Genomic DNA, 15,004 nt, shown 5'->3' with positions numbered 1-15,004 from the left:
ATGAAAGGGCAGCGTTGCAGGACTGGACACAGTTTCATCGCCGTGGCAAATCGAATCTCTCCTCAAAAGTATATTTGAGTTGACGTGGTGAGATGATGGTGACATGGCGACACCGGAGAGAGATGGCGGCTCTATGGAGAGATGGTGACACGGGACAGAGATGGCGGAAAGTCAGCCACCGGTGAAGCATTCAGAGCCGTTATCGCGGGTGATTCGCCAAAGTGCATTTATTAACCCCAGGACTGGCAATTAAGCCATTTCCAGGCGCTCGACCTCGGAGTTTTCGGAGTTTTCGTTGTGACGTCGGTGCTTGCGGTACGGCAGGCGACGTTTCCGCATCGTTCCTGTAACAACACGCGATCAAGGTCAGCCACTCGTGTAACAATCCCCTTCCGCAAAAAGAAACTCGCTCACGTCCTGCCCATCATCATCATCATCATCCCTGCGGAGATCGATAAAATGAATACAGCTTTGTGGGGAAACCAAAAGTGGTTGTCATAGGAATGAGGAATTTCCACCAGTGGATTCGGGCTGCAAATAGGAAATGAGGACTGCCTCGATGCTCATTTGAGCAGAACATCACTTTGACTTTCACCATAGTTATTCTCATAGCTGAATTTGCTCTTTAAAAAGTGCTGCTGCTGGAATGTTTTCTGGCTTGTTTACATGGCTTTACATTCCAGCCTGCGACCTCCTACTTCGCTGCCTTCTTTCTCATATTTCAGCCTGTCGTGACTGGGATACGTTTCACTCTAATGAAGAACTCTGGTCCCTTTGCTGCAGTCAAAACTTTCAATGTATTCAAATATAGGCTATAGTGCGAAACTTGTTATGAATGTTGAATATTCCAAGCAGCCTCCCGCGCTTGCGTTAAAAAAAACCATAAGTGCAGCGCACAAAACAACTTCGGCGATGTCCACAAATGAGACGAACATGCGGCGAGGATGCGCAAGAAGTCACGAAGATTTGTGACGGAGCGTGGAGTTGGTGGAGGAGCGTGGCGTTCGGAGCGTGGAGTTCGGAGCGTGGAGTTCGGAGTGGAGCGTGGAGTTCGGAGCGTGGAGTTCGGAGCGTGGAGTTCGGAGTGGAGCGTGGAGTTCGGAGCGTGGAGTTGGTGGAGGAGCGTGGAGTTCGGAGCGTGGAGTTCGGAGTGGAGCGTGGAGTTCGGAGCGTGGAGTTCGGAGCGTGGAGTTCGGAGTGGAGCGTGGAGTTCGGAGCGTGGAGTTCGGAGCGTGGAGTTCGGAGTGGAGCGTGGAGTTCGGAGCGTGGAGTTGGTGGAGGAGCGTGGAGTTCGGAGCGTGGAGTTCGGAGTGGAGCGTGGAGTTCGGAGCGTGGAGTTCGGAGCGTGGAGTTCGGAGCGTGGAGTTCGGAGTGGAGCGTGGAGTTCGGAGCGTGGAGTTCGGAGCGTGGAGTTCGGAGCGTGGAGTTCGGAGCGTGGAGTTCGGAGCGTGGAGTTCGGAGTGGAGCGTGGAGTTCGGAGCGTGGAGTTCGGAGTGGAGCGTGGAGTTCGGAGCGTGGAGTTCGGAGCGTGGAGTTCGGAGCGTGGAGTTCGGAGCGTGGAGTTCGGAGCGTGGAGTTCGGAGCGTGGAGTTCGGAGCGTGGAGTTCGGAGTGGAGCGTGGAGTTCGGAGCGTGGAGTTCGGAGCGTGGAGTTCGGAGCGTGGAGTTCGGAGCGTGGAGTTCGGAGTGGAGCGTGGAGTTCGGAGCGTGGAGTACGGAGCGTGGAGTACGGAGTGGAGCGTGGAGTTCGGAGCGTGGAGTTCGGAGCGTGGAGTTCGGAGTGGAGCGTGGAGTTCGGAGCGTGGAGTTCGGAGCGTGGAGTTCGGAGTGGAGCGTGGAGTTCGGAGCGTGGAGTTCGGAGCGTGGAGTTCGGAGCGTGGAGTTCGGAGTGGAGCGTGGAGTTCGGAGCGTGGAGTACGGAGCGTGGAGTTCGGAGTGGAGCGTGGAGTTCGGAGCGTGGAGTTCGGAGCGTGGAGTTCGGAGTGGAGCGTGGAGTTCGGAGCGTGGAGTTCGGAGCGTGGAGTTCGGAGCGTGGAGTTCGGAGCGTGGAGTTCGGAGCGTGGAGTACGGAGCGTGGAGTTCGGAGCGTGGAGTTCGTGGCGGAGCGTGGAGTTCGGAGTGTGGAGCGTGGAGTTCGGAGCGTGGAGTTCGTGGCGGAGCGTGGAGTTCGGAGCGTGGAGTTCGGAGTGGAGCGTGGAGTTCGGAGCGTGGAGTTCGGAGTGGAGCGTGGAGTTCGGAGCGTGGAGTTCGGAGCGTGGAGTTCGTGGCGGAGCGTGGAGTTCGGAGTGTGGAGCGTGGAGTTCGGAGCGTGGAGTTCGTGGCGGAGCGTGGAGTACGGAGCGTGGAGTTCGGAGCGTGGAGTTCGTGGCGGAGCGTGGAGTTCGGAGTGTGGAGCGTGGAGTTCGGAGCGTGGAGTTCGGAGTGGAGCGTGGAGTTCGGAGTGTGGAGTTCGGAGTGGAGCGTGGAGTACGGAGCGTGGAGTTCGGAGCGTGGAGTTCGTGGCGGAGCGTGGAGTTCGGAGCGTGGAGTTCGGAGCGTGGAGTTCGGAGCGTGGAGTTCGTGGCGGAGCGTGGAGTTCGGAGTGTGGAGCGTGGAGTTCGGAGCGTGGAGTTCGGAGTGGAGCGTGGAGTTCGTGGCGGAGCGTGGAGTTCGGAGTGTGGAGCGTGGAGTTCGGAGCGTGGAGTTCGGAGTGGAGCGTGGAGTTCGGAGCGTGGAGTTCGGAGCGTGGAGTTCGTGGCGGAGCGTGGAGTTCGGAGTGTGGAGCGTGGAGTTCGGAGCGTGGAGTTCGGAGTGTGGAGCGTGGAGTTCGGAGCGTGGAGTTCGGAGTGGAGCGTGGAGTTCGGAGCGTGGAGTTCGGAGCGTGGAGTTCGTGGCGGAGCGTGGAGTTCGGAGTGTGGAGCGTGGAGTTCGGAGCGTGGAGTTCGGAGTGTGGAGTTCGGAGTGGAGCGTGGAGTTCGGAGCGTGGAGTTCGTGGCGGAGCGTGGAGTTCGGAGTGTGGAGCGTGGAGTTCGGAGCGTGGAGTTCGGAGTGGAGCGTGGAGTTCGGAGCGCGGAGTTCGGAGCGGAGCGTGGAGGGCGGAGCGTGGAGTTTGTGACGCCGCTCACGGTGTGTGTGATCTGAGCCGGACGGGAGACTGTGACTTGTTGTTGGTTTCTAGATCGAAACAACAAAATCACTAGTCTTCCACCCGGCCGCAAGACCAGAGTGGCCAGGCTGCCATGCCGCAGGATCATGCCAGCCAGAGCGAGAGGGGATCCGTCGTCATAGCAGAACCCGTGGAAAAGAGGCGAAGAGAACGGGTAGGGTTGTGCAATATGGGTGCCACGGTGGCTATGAGATGTTAACTACCTCACCTGGTACACAGGAGGTAGTGGGTTCGATCCCGACCCTGATGCCTGCTGTATATTTGGAGTTTCCATGTCTTTGTCCGCGTGGTCGCGTGGATTTTTAATCTGGTTTTCCCCTCCACATTTAGAATTAAAAAGCGTTTACAGTATTTGGCTGCTACACATTTACAAGATGATAAAGCCACTACGCTGAGCTGTAATTTGTGGCCAGGTCACTTCTGAAAAAGAGCTGTGCAGCTCAGTGGGCCTTACTTGGTAAAACAAAAACATATAGTTTCGTTTAAATAGTTTGCCATATCAGTTTTCAACCAACGACATCTTCTGATATACTTGTTCCCCAACGTAATTGCATTTCACGTCATTGATATGCTAATTTTCTCTGCCCCCTCCCTCTCTCCGTCCCCACCCCCCCCTCTCTATATTTAAGGGACCGTCACAGAAACGACCCCTCTCTCTGTGCCGATATGTGTCCTCTCTCTGTGTGTCCTTGTGATGTCTGTCTGCTTGTATGTCTGTCTATAGTTTTCTAGTTAGATTTTTGTTGCTATTTCTCTTATGCCTGATGATGATTGCTTGTGTTGCAATCGAAACGTCGCTATTATTTTAATTTATTATTTTATCTTTAGACGTGACTTAACCGAAAGAACCAAAGAATAATTCCTGCAGTCACGAAAGCTCAAAAAATTAAGATTTCACGTTTTTGTCTTGTTTTTGGGCTCTGCCGTACTTCCACTGCAGTGAAAGATTGTTTACACAGTACGTATCCATCTGTTTAACTCAAATATTTTACTCGAATAATCCCCTGAGATGGATCATCTCATTGGCAAGTGTGCCCAGAATGTCGCTTGACACATACACAGCAAACGCGTATACAGAACAAACATTTTCAATCTATAACCGCAGCTCACTCAGCATGAGCCTGCCATATAGTCTTCTCATCCTTGCAACTTTACGATGTTCGTAACGCACATGGTGACAGTTACAACAAAAAATACTACTTTAACTTTCACAACAGTCGAGGCTTGCTTTAAGTTTCTATATGGGAAAACAAGCATGTTTAACGGCGAAAGTGACCGTATATTTCGCTGTTTTATTGTTTTACGTAACTCAACATATACATAATTAGCTTCATCTCACAATCGCTGAGGAATCACAGACAAGCTGCAAGGCTGCCAGGTAGTGAGCCGGCAGCCAACAATTTCTCTGCAGTTCTCTTTAACGATGTTTTCAGCCAATTACTGAGTGCTTATACATGTGCGAGGAAACGGGAGCGCCTGGAGAAAAACCCACGCATGCCATGAGGCAGCGCTCCTATCCCGCACAGAAGTAACAGACGATTGAAGTCCGCACTTTGGTGGACCGCATGCTGCCGCCGAGTCACGCCGTGGGCGCCGTGATCCCCACGGAAAAGAAGTGTCGCAACATTACTACCACGACTACTATATTTTGCCACTGGTAAAGGAGATGTCTCATAGTGTAAATGCTTACCCCGAGCTCTCAATACTTTGATAGTGCGCTGTTTTTGAGTTGTACGCCTTTTGGTGTCATCTGGTCCAACACCAATGGAGACTAGGCTCTAAGGAAAGCCGTCTCGGGTGTGGACCAATCAAATTCAAGGACAGTGCATATTATTATCATTATCAGAGTTGTTTCTTTTTGTTTGCATTTTGACTACTTGTGTTGTGGTTATTGCAAACATGATGCCTTGTATAAAGGTGTCAGTTTTTGTACCAGTTTAAAGGGTAAAAGCCTACTACTATATTTTGCCACTGGTAAAGGAGGTCTCATAGTGTATTTTGTCATTTATGCGGTCACCCACCAACCCTCGCCTCTGCAGCGCTGGGATGGACGATGCGGTTATCGCGGGGGGCCTTGCGTGGTACGTTGGTGCGTCGCCAGTTAACGGCGACCCCTGCAGGGGCTCGTCGTACTGCTCGCGATGGGGGGGGTGGGGGGGCGATTCAGCGGGAACGGCTCTCTGCGTGCCAGCCGGGGGAACGCGACGCCGGCAGTGAGCGCGAGCCACGGGGATCCTGTGCCGAACATGACGGCCGCGATTTGATCTCAGCAGCGCTTCCGTTTAGAGCGTGCGCGTGCATGCGCGCGTGCGCGTCCAATTTGAAATGTAACAAAGAAGGCATGAGAGCGGCGTCTCGGCAGTGCGCCGGAGCCTTAACAAGGAAAAAGCAGAGAGAGGGGAGAGAAAAAACAACTCAAAAAGAATCTCTTGTCTGAAGCCACTATTATCTTTTGTATCGCAGGCTCTGATGGGCCCTGCCTTCGGTGGTGTTTGAGGCTTTTATGGCCGCATTATTGCGTACTCCGGGGCCCTTAAAATGTTGGATGATTGAGGAGCGGCGTGATTGTTAACAGCGTTCGGAGGAGGAACTGTGGTGCGGAGGCGGAGAGAGGCGGCAGGGAAGTAGAGTCGAAGGAATAAAGCGAAGATCCAGGGAAATAAATAAATTAAGCATGTTTCAGAATGACCACGCGAGGTACGGAATGGAACATCTGAACGGCGCCTTTTGCGGCACCGTCTCCCGTAAGGTCAGCAGACTCTCCCGCATAAATAAATCTCTTTAATAAATCTCTTTAAAAGTGGGATTTGATTAAATCTGCTGGTGCATTAAACCTGCGCTGAAGCAAAGGTCACCGACTTTGCCCAGGAGGTTCAAAAGCGTCTCCCTCTCTCTCCCTGCCTCGCTCTCTCCTTGGCTCTCAAGCTCTCCGTTGGCACAGACAATCTTGCTCCAGAAACTCGATTTCAAATTATCATTCGTTGGTGGCATTATATGTATGTTGAACTTCTATCGGCACCGTGCTTAGCCAACCTTGCTAATCGGAGGTACTCGCATGCAATTCACACGTGAGTACAGCGTCTTGTTAGCAGTACGCTCCTGGGTGAGGGTCTGCCAAACCCGCTTACGAGCCATGAGAAATATATTTTTGTTACCATACTTCACAACGCTGGACAGTGCAGGTTTTTGAAGGTGGTGGCGGGGGTGGGCAATGATGGATGTTCTGCACTGCACTGTACTGCCCACAACGCCGCCTGTGCCTGCCTCTTTCATGGTGGTGGTCACCCACTACCCAGGCGCAACTCCTGCTTAGCTTCTAAGATCTGATGAGATCGGGTGCATTGCGGAGCGTTTGGTCATTCAGAAACATCATGATAAAATGTGAATTTATTGAACGTTTTGGAGAATTGCTGGATAAATCTCAACTAAAAAAATACTGTGGATGGCCGCCGCCTGTTTATCGTTGTAATTACCGTCTGCCTCGTGCTCCCCATGCTATCTTCGTCCTCAAGATCAAGCTATCGCAGTTAAAGCCGTTGATGCCACAGCACCTCGGCAAAAATTTCTACCCTCCTCCCCGCAGCTGGTGCACAGTCGACATGCGGAGCTGCAAGATCTGCCACGACTCCCACCATCTGCTTTTTGATTTTCCCCTCGGTCGCCGGACCCGTGGAGACAATTCCAATGCCTGTCTCGGTAACCGGCTCTCCTTCATCCTACACGCCCGTGCCAAATAATCACAATCCACAACGGTCACGCGTCGCGTTCCCTTCCGCACTTCCATGTTGGCTCGCCACAAAGCTGCCAGCCCTCATCTCGAGTCGCCTGCGCCCCAAACATGACCGTCGTCCCCGGCCTCCCCGGCCAACGTGTTCGCCGGACAACACCCCGCTGATCTCGACAAGGAGCATAAACCATCCTCGCAGCAGCCAGTTTTTCGCAAGCCATCGAACAAAGACGGCCACCGCATCGCGAGCTTTCAGATGCGCTTTTGCGGCCGCCTGGAACGCTCTTCTGATATTAGGAAGCCACTGGAGCTATGCACTTATGAATCTAGTGAGAAAACGCATTTCTTTACAACTGCTTTTCGTATTTAGTTTGTTGTCCTTCCCCCGCACCTCAGATTAGTACGGTGCGAAAGAAGTTCAACATACTGTACATTCGTAGATACTCGCGGGGACTGGCCGGCGAGACGTCACCGTGGTACGGACGCGAAACGAGTCTCTCGCGTCGGGGAACACCGCGTGGATGAGCGCCATTGGGCTGCCAGAGCGACAGCTCGCGCTGCTTGCCAGCGAGACTTCCGCTGGCAAGCGTGCCGCTTCGTTCCTTATTGTCCAAAAAAAAGTGTGGAGGATAACGACCAGAGGCGCTGGAGCGTGCCACGATGTGGGTACTTGCACCGTGACTGGGTGTGTCAACCTGTGATCCAATCTCCGACCCCCACGAACAGGTTTGCAGATTTGCTGAGCATTTCTGTGAAGTCCTGTGGGAGGGGAAATCCCTCAGCCTGGAAAATATCGCGGGACAAAGTGGGGATGACCCTGCTGAGGCTGCGGTACCTCAAATATTGGAAGAAGTCACCCCCTGTGAGTGGCTGGCTGAGGTGCCATCTGTTGAGGAAGTACTGAAGGTGATCCGGAGTCTGAGACCAGGAAAGGCACCGGGCAGAGATGATCTCCCAAGCGAAATGCTGAGGGAGGGTGGCGTTTGTGCACAGACTGCCCTACATGACATCATAACAACAGTCTGGACCACTGGACGGCTTCAGCAGGATTGGAAGGATGCCTTGGTGGTTCCCCTCTTTAAGAAGGAGGACCACACAGACTGTAACAACTACAAGGGCATCTCACTTCTCAGTGTGCCGGGAAAGGTCCTGACAAGGATTACTCAATATCGCCTTGCTAGGTACGCTGAGGAAAGGCTTGCGGAGCCCCAATGCGGTTTCAGGAAAGGGCGGCCCTGCACAGATGCCATATTTTCAGTCCGTCTGCTACAGGAGAGGTGTAGGGAATTCCAACAAGACCTACATCTCTGCTTTATTGACCTGGTCAAGGCCTATGATACCATCAGTAGGCCTGGGCTCTGGGTTGTTCTTCGTGCTTTCGGAGTCCCTGACCAGCTACTCATGATCATTAAGGACCTTCATGATGGTGAGCGGGCCCGGGTAAAATTACGTGGCCGGGAGTCGGAGCCATTCCCTGTACACCATGGGGTGTGACAGGAATGTCCTCTGGCTCCCACATTATTTATAAAACTATTTCGACCGCGTAGTTCGTGAAGCCTTCAATAGCTGTACCGGAGGGATTTCCATCTGGTACAGATACAATGGGAGGCTGATCGATGCCCGGGCGCGGTCAAGGGATGGCTCCCTATTGCTCAACATGTTATGTATGCTGATGATCTGGTAATTGCTGCTCACTCAGAGGAGGAGTTGGAGGCGCTGCTGATTAACCTGGAGCTTGCCACTAAGAGGTGGGGCCTTACCATCAGCTCCACCAAAATTAAGCACAGTGGAGAGTTTCCCATACCTGGGCAATGTGCTCATGACCGGCTCCGGTGTGACAGCAGAGGTTTCACTCCGAATCAGTCGAGCGGCATTATCTTTTCATCGGTTGCGTAACACTGTGTGGAAGCTACCTGGTCTGTCGCTCCACACGAAGCTTCAGGTCTTCTCGGCCACAGTCATTCCCTCCCTTCTCTACGCTTGCAAAACGTTGATCCCCCCTAATGGAACATCTTTGCCAGTTAGAAACATTTAGGCTGGCCTGCCTACGATCCATTCTGGGTTTAACCAGGCTGGATTGTGTGAGGAGCTCACAAATCCTTGAAAGATCTTCACAAAGTCCTATCGGTGAGCTCCTCCGGCAGGCAAGGCTGCGTTAGCTGGGTCAGCCACTACATACCTAAACCTGGGTCTGTCCCGTGACCTCGTGCCAGCGGGCGTTCGACACTTCACGTGGCCTCAACGTGCACATAGCGTGGCACAAGCGCCGTGGTGACGTCGCTGCCACTTAGTGACGAATGGCGGTTGTTGTTGTTGTGCGTCGTGACTGCGTGTGAAAATGTGTGCGTGATAAACCTGTGGCACAGACACAGTGTGTATTCACGACACAGCCGTAGAGTTACGGCTACGCATTGTGAAAATGCTTTCAACTCGTGACTTTTTTCAGCATGATGATAATAATAATAATGTCTTGTTGTCAATCCTCTGCTGGATGAAGGACACCGCATGCAATGTTTGGTCATGGTGCTTGTTCGACCGTACTTCACCACGCAGCTCAGTGCGGGTTGGCCAGGATCAGTTCAGATGTCACGCGCCTTTAAAACTGGCCGTGCCGCGGGGAATGAATCTCAGGATGCTGCCAGGTTTACAGCGCAGTGCGCTAACCACTACTACACCCCCCACCCCAGAGCATTGTGTTGCTCATTTTTAAATGAGCGACACTTTAGGACGGATGGCTACATGTGGTTGGCAACATACGTACAACACGTATTTTTAAATAGCTTTTTTAAGAGTTTTCCTGTCCCTTGTGAAGCATTATTGTCACCTTAACACATTGTCCTGCTGCGGAGGGAGCTGGTAGGAACGTTGGGTTGCTCGGTCCATGGCCAGGGTCAACTGCGGCGTGGTGTATTCCGCAAATATGCCCGACTGTGAGGGCGGGCACAAGCCGGCGTGAGTAGGTTAAACGTTGAGTTTTATAAGGGCACCACGGGGTGACCAGCCCCTCCCCACCCAGCCCCACCCCTCCCACCCCCCACCCAGCCCCACCCAGCCCCTCCCTCTTCACCCTCCCCACCCAGCCCCTCCCCACCCTCCCCTCCCCACCCAGCCCCACCCTCCCCACCCAGCCCCTCCCCACCCTCCCCACCCAGCCCCTCCCTCCCCACCCAGCCCCTCCCTGCACGACGGACACAATAATCCCCTGTGGGCTGGTGTAGCCAGGAGGTTCCTACCAGTATAAAACATTAACACAATATAATAACACCATGTATCACAATTTTTGTTCTTGGGTAGTAACTAGTAAGTGTTATTTCGTAATTGCTTATGCATAAAAAGTATAGAAAATAGCTATTATTCCCCACAAACTTTGCTTTTGTGACCAGGACAGTGATACAGTATTTCGAAATCTACCTATTTTCAATGAAAAATTACTACAAAAGATTTCGAAGTGAGTAGTTTTTCGAGATGGTTCCTCCCCACAGAGAACACGGTCCGCTGTGGCCAGTCCCGCCTGTGGTAGTGCGCCTTGGTGTCTAAATCTTTTGTAGTCATTTTTGTATTACTTTAGTATAAATACATGTTCATTTTGATTCATATGTTTTTTTTTCTGACTTCATGTGAACAAAAAGACACAGATTCGCTAGTTTTCTCATTGAAAATAGGTACATTTTAAAATATCACTGTCGTGGTCACAAAAGCAAAGTTTGTGGGGAATAAATGTTCTGTACTTTTGAGGCATAAGCAATTACGAAGCAACACTTACTACCTGGGAACACAAAAAAAATGTGTTACACTGTTATTTGCGTCGTTGTGGAGAATTGATTGTAAAAATTTAAAAAGCAGAAAATTACCCCTTCTTAACAATATCTTTCTTGCCAAATATATATATATTACACATCTCGTCAGCCATACGGCCTTTTGGGAATGCATCACTTGAGCAGTAACACAAGCAACACTGGACCGGTTTGGGCCTTCACTGTCTTATCGTCGTGCTCGCTTGAACCTCGTCTGGTGAACTGCCAGATGTTTAAAAGGCAGTGGACCCTCTCTGTGAGATGTGGGTGTCCTAGTTTGACACAAAACGATGTAAAACACAATTATTAAAGCACCGTTGTGGAGAATACGAGAAACAAAATAAGTAAGTGGGCAATCTGCCTCCTCCGCACAGCGGTGCGAAGTTTGCTTGGATTTAACTCGCGCTGCTGGAAGTTTGCACTCCTAGGAGGCCGTGTCATTGATGGGAAGTGTAAAAAAAATCGTGAAGGAACGTGGGGAGATGTATGTTGAATTTCTTTCGCACCATACATAGCCAACCGTGCTAATCGGAGGTGCGGGGAAAGGACAACAAACTAAACACAAAAGTAATTTCCAAAGAAATTCGTTTTAAATTTAGATTTCAATGTGCATAGCTCCAGTGGCTTTCTAATGTTGGAAGGAAGAGCGTTCCAGACGGCCACAGAAGTGCATCTGAAAGCGTACGATGCAGTGGCCGTTTTCGGTAAAAGCCTTTTCTTATCTTAATACTGGCAAAAAGGGTCCCGTAAATACAAAGGCAGAGATTCCCCGTACAGAACAGGCTGCCTACTTCTTTTGTTGCTGAAACGTGTAAAGGTTTCGCAAAGAGAGCACTCTGCTCGAGCCGTTGCCATTCCCAGCCCCCCATTTCCCGTGGCATGAAATCGCAGGCCACGAGCACTTTCGTCGTATTAATTTTTTCACGGTGTCTTGTGCCTCGTCAGGTGTTATTCTTTTTTATTATTGTCGAAGGGGTACAAAATGGTTAGGGGGGTGGTCGAGATCAATACGGGGGCGATCGTCGGGACCCGCTGTCGGCGGTGCCTGGAACCTCGTGACGGAATTGCTGGGCAACGACAGCCCTGAGCCCCTGGGTGGGAGCTGTGAAACAAACACAATTTGAAACAATTATTTTTATTTATTTCACCAGGAGTAAGATCCACTGAGCTACACAGCTCTTTTTCAGAAGCGACCTGGCCATCATAAATGATAGCTTAACCAAGTGGCTTGTCATCATCCTGTGGGAATTTATAAAAGCCAAATACTGTAAACCTGACGTTTATTCCAAATGTAGGGAGGGGGGGAAAACCGGAGGACCCGGAGAAAAATCCTCACGGCCACGGGGAGAACATGCAAACGTCAAATTTACAGGCGTCAGGGTCGGGATGGAACTCACAACCTCCTGTATACCAGGCAAGGGAGCCCCCCAATGCACAACATCTCGCCACAGTGGCGAGATGTTGTGCGTTGGGGGGCCGGGCAGCCTGTGGTCAAGTAAACAGACTGATGCACGTGGCACAAGATCGGAGCATTCTCCGGATGTGACCCAGTAGAGGGGAAATAATGGGGAAAATTGAGGAGAAAACGAACAACGTATGTGTGTTTCTGCGTTGAGCTTCTTTCACACCATACGTAACCAACCGAGCTAATCGGAGGTGGGAAGATGATAGGGAAAGATAGAGGATGTTATCGGAAAGGTGTGACATTACGTAACCCTTTTGCATTCCGATGACGTACGTGTACGTCAGTTTTCTATTCTGATTCCGTTCTGATGATGTACACATACGTCATCGGAATTAAACCAGAAGAAAGAATTAAAAAAAACTGTATCGGTACCGAGGCTCCCACAAGGCCATGCGGGAGGGCGTGTGGCACAATTTGGCGCCGGCTATCACAGAATGCGGTCGTGTCGCCCCGGTTTCTATACGGTGAGTACAATGTCTATAAAAACAACGGCGCTACGCTTCTCGAAATAAAATCCACGCTGAACCGCTTGCGCATTCCGAGATTAAGCGGTGAACGGGACCCACCCTGCAGCTTGCAGACATCTCGGAACGGGCAAAGGTGAACGTGGGGAAAAGCCAGATCGAGAACAAATCGACAGAAGGAGACTGAGCACCCCCCCCCCCCCCCGCCTGTAGGCTGTGACTAAGCCATGGCACAGGCAGGTCTTTATTCATTTATTAAAATCCCAACCGCTCTATCGGCGTCGTGGCATGAGAGGAAGTATCCATTCCTCCATCCGTGATGAAGACTCAGTTCACACTGACTGTTTGTTCTCATATTCGTGGATCTTTCGCTAAAGTCACGTAGCAGGGAAGTAATACAATGATACAAATAAAACATAATAAAATTCTCACGACGTTTCGGCCACAACACAAGCAGCCGTCTTCAGGTGAAGACCAGAGCTGTCGGAAAGACAGCGTCATTAGGACGCTGTCTGAGGACGGCTGCTTGTGTTGTGGCCGAAACGTCGTGAAAATTGTATTATATTTTATCATAGTTATTTTTATTATTTCCCTTCTACGTGACTCAAGCGGCCACACAACACTCCTCTTGCGTCTTCTCTCACGCTTCACCACTTTGTAATTCCTCCCTATAGTCTCTTTTCAAAATCTCGAATAACCTTATTCAACTCAAGGGATGTATTAACTCTCATGTTACAACTTCATTCGTGCTGTTTGTTGCTGACGGCTTGGCATCATCGGAATTTTGGTTCTGCGCTCAGCAAGCGTGATAAAAACGATTCATTTGGATCTCCTCTCAGAGCAGTGTTAGATAACAGCCGACGGAAGTGGATATCAGCGAGCAAGCTCTGCAATCCCTTCAGCTGTGCTCCACACAGTGGGGGCAGCACTTCACTTGACCATCCTCTGTGCCACTCTGAGTAATATTCGTCACATGTGGGCTGCTGCCTGGATTCCGAACCAGGATCTCAGCGGTGACAGGTCAGCGCTCTGACCTTTCAGCAGCCCGGCCACCTCATTGCAAAAGAGACGTGAGAGCATCAATGGTTTCTAACCTGGTGAAATCAGGTCCTTCAATCAATCTCGATTTAAATGCCAATTTATTTTTTTCCCATTTAAAGTCAATCATTGGGATGAACAAAGTTGCAGGCGATGTGGGGAGGTCTAGACCTCGACGTATGGGACATGACAAACACTGCTTCGACTGCTTCCGAGCTTGCTCTGGGAGCTGAGATGGCCGTGGGTCCTGGCCGGTGTGGGGGGAGCGGGGGGAGGAGGCACCACCTCGTCGTTTGGTCGCTGGTGTCGCGATCTCCGGCCCGCGAGACGGCGCTGCCGGCAGGCCGGCTCTCCGGTCACCCGCCCATCCGCCCGCCCGCCCGCCCGCCCGCCTTGGCTCTCGTCATACTCCGCGGTTACAAAAAATTATTTTCAATTCAGAAATGTCACTTTTGATTATCACCGGCGCGAGAGCGTGACCGATGTGGTGGGGCCTCGAGCAATATAGCGCTTGACTTTAAATTTGCCAAGGAAGACTTGCGGCGCCGGGAGCCGCCCAGGAGGCAGGGCGGATGCGGCCAAAGGGGAGCGGAGCCCGGCGAAGCGGTGGAAGATGAGTCCGTGGCACGGCGCGCGTGCCCGTGCCGAGCCTCACGGAAATTTGAATGCAGCCTGAGCCAATAAGCACGAGCCGGCCACACCACGGTGCCTGTCTCGGTCGACGGGCAATGGGCACACGTGACCTTTGAATCAACACGACGATATATTTAATGCTCTTTGGGTCTTTGGGTAAAGTCACGTAGATAATGATGATGATGATGGCGAGTCTCCGTGATGGACGTTTGCTCGGAACGAATGTCTGCGGCGGTCTCGACGTGCCGGGGGGGTAGGGGGGGAATTCACCGCCCGGGCGTTGCCGGTCGTGATTGCCGTTAATTCATCGCAAATCTGAATAATTATTGTTTTCACAAACCGTTGCTTAAAATAACATTGTTGTTACGCGTTCTCTTTGCGTCGAAAATGTTGCTGCCGTGCAACCAAATTATAGCTTGTATCAAGGTGACACTCTGGGATATTACCGAGTTGATTTTTTTGTTGCACAGTGCGGCAAAAGATAAAAAAAATAATTGCACCAAATTTCTGCAACCGCAAAGTAACGGATATATTTAAACAAAAAAATTTTAACGCTTGTGAAATAACTCGTTATTGTACTGATTAAGTTTACTTTATTTTTTAATTGGCGCAAAATATATTCCTGCTTCTTCTCAACCACAACAATGATTACGTGCGGTTAGTGCTCCGAAGCCAAAAAAAAACAAGTGAAAATTGGCTCTGTCAAACATCCCAAACGGATGTTCTAATACCCGCTTGT

The 15,004-nt window shown here is 51.3% G+C and overlaps 1 long non-coding RNA gene across 1 annotated transcript in view; it reads right to left on the bottom strand.

The window, feature by feature from the left end:
- Positions 1–204: 204 nt before the first annotated feature.
- The window catches only part of LOC144731412 (uncharacterized), a 46,287-nt gene continuing 31,487 nt past the window's right edge, over positions 205–15,004 (bottom strand). The window contains exon 3 of the long non-coding RNA XR_013587953.1: positions 205–344. This is a non-coding gene — a long non-coding RNA (uncharacterized LOC144731412). The remainder of the gene's footprint in view (positions 345–15,004) is intronic.

This window comes from Lampetra planeri, chromosome 39 (assembly GCF_965212315.1).
Source record: "Lampetra planeri chromosome 39, kcLamPlan1.2.h2, whole genome shotgun sequence".
Lineage (NCBI taxonomy): Eukaryota > Metazoa > Chordata > Hyperoartia > Petromyzontiformes > Petromyzontidae > Lampetra > Lampetra planeri.
This window is presented reverse-complemented; position numbering and strand designations above follow the sequence as displayed.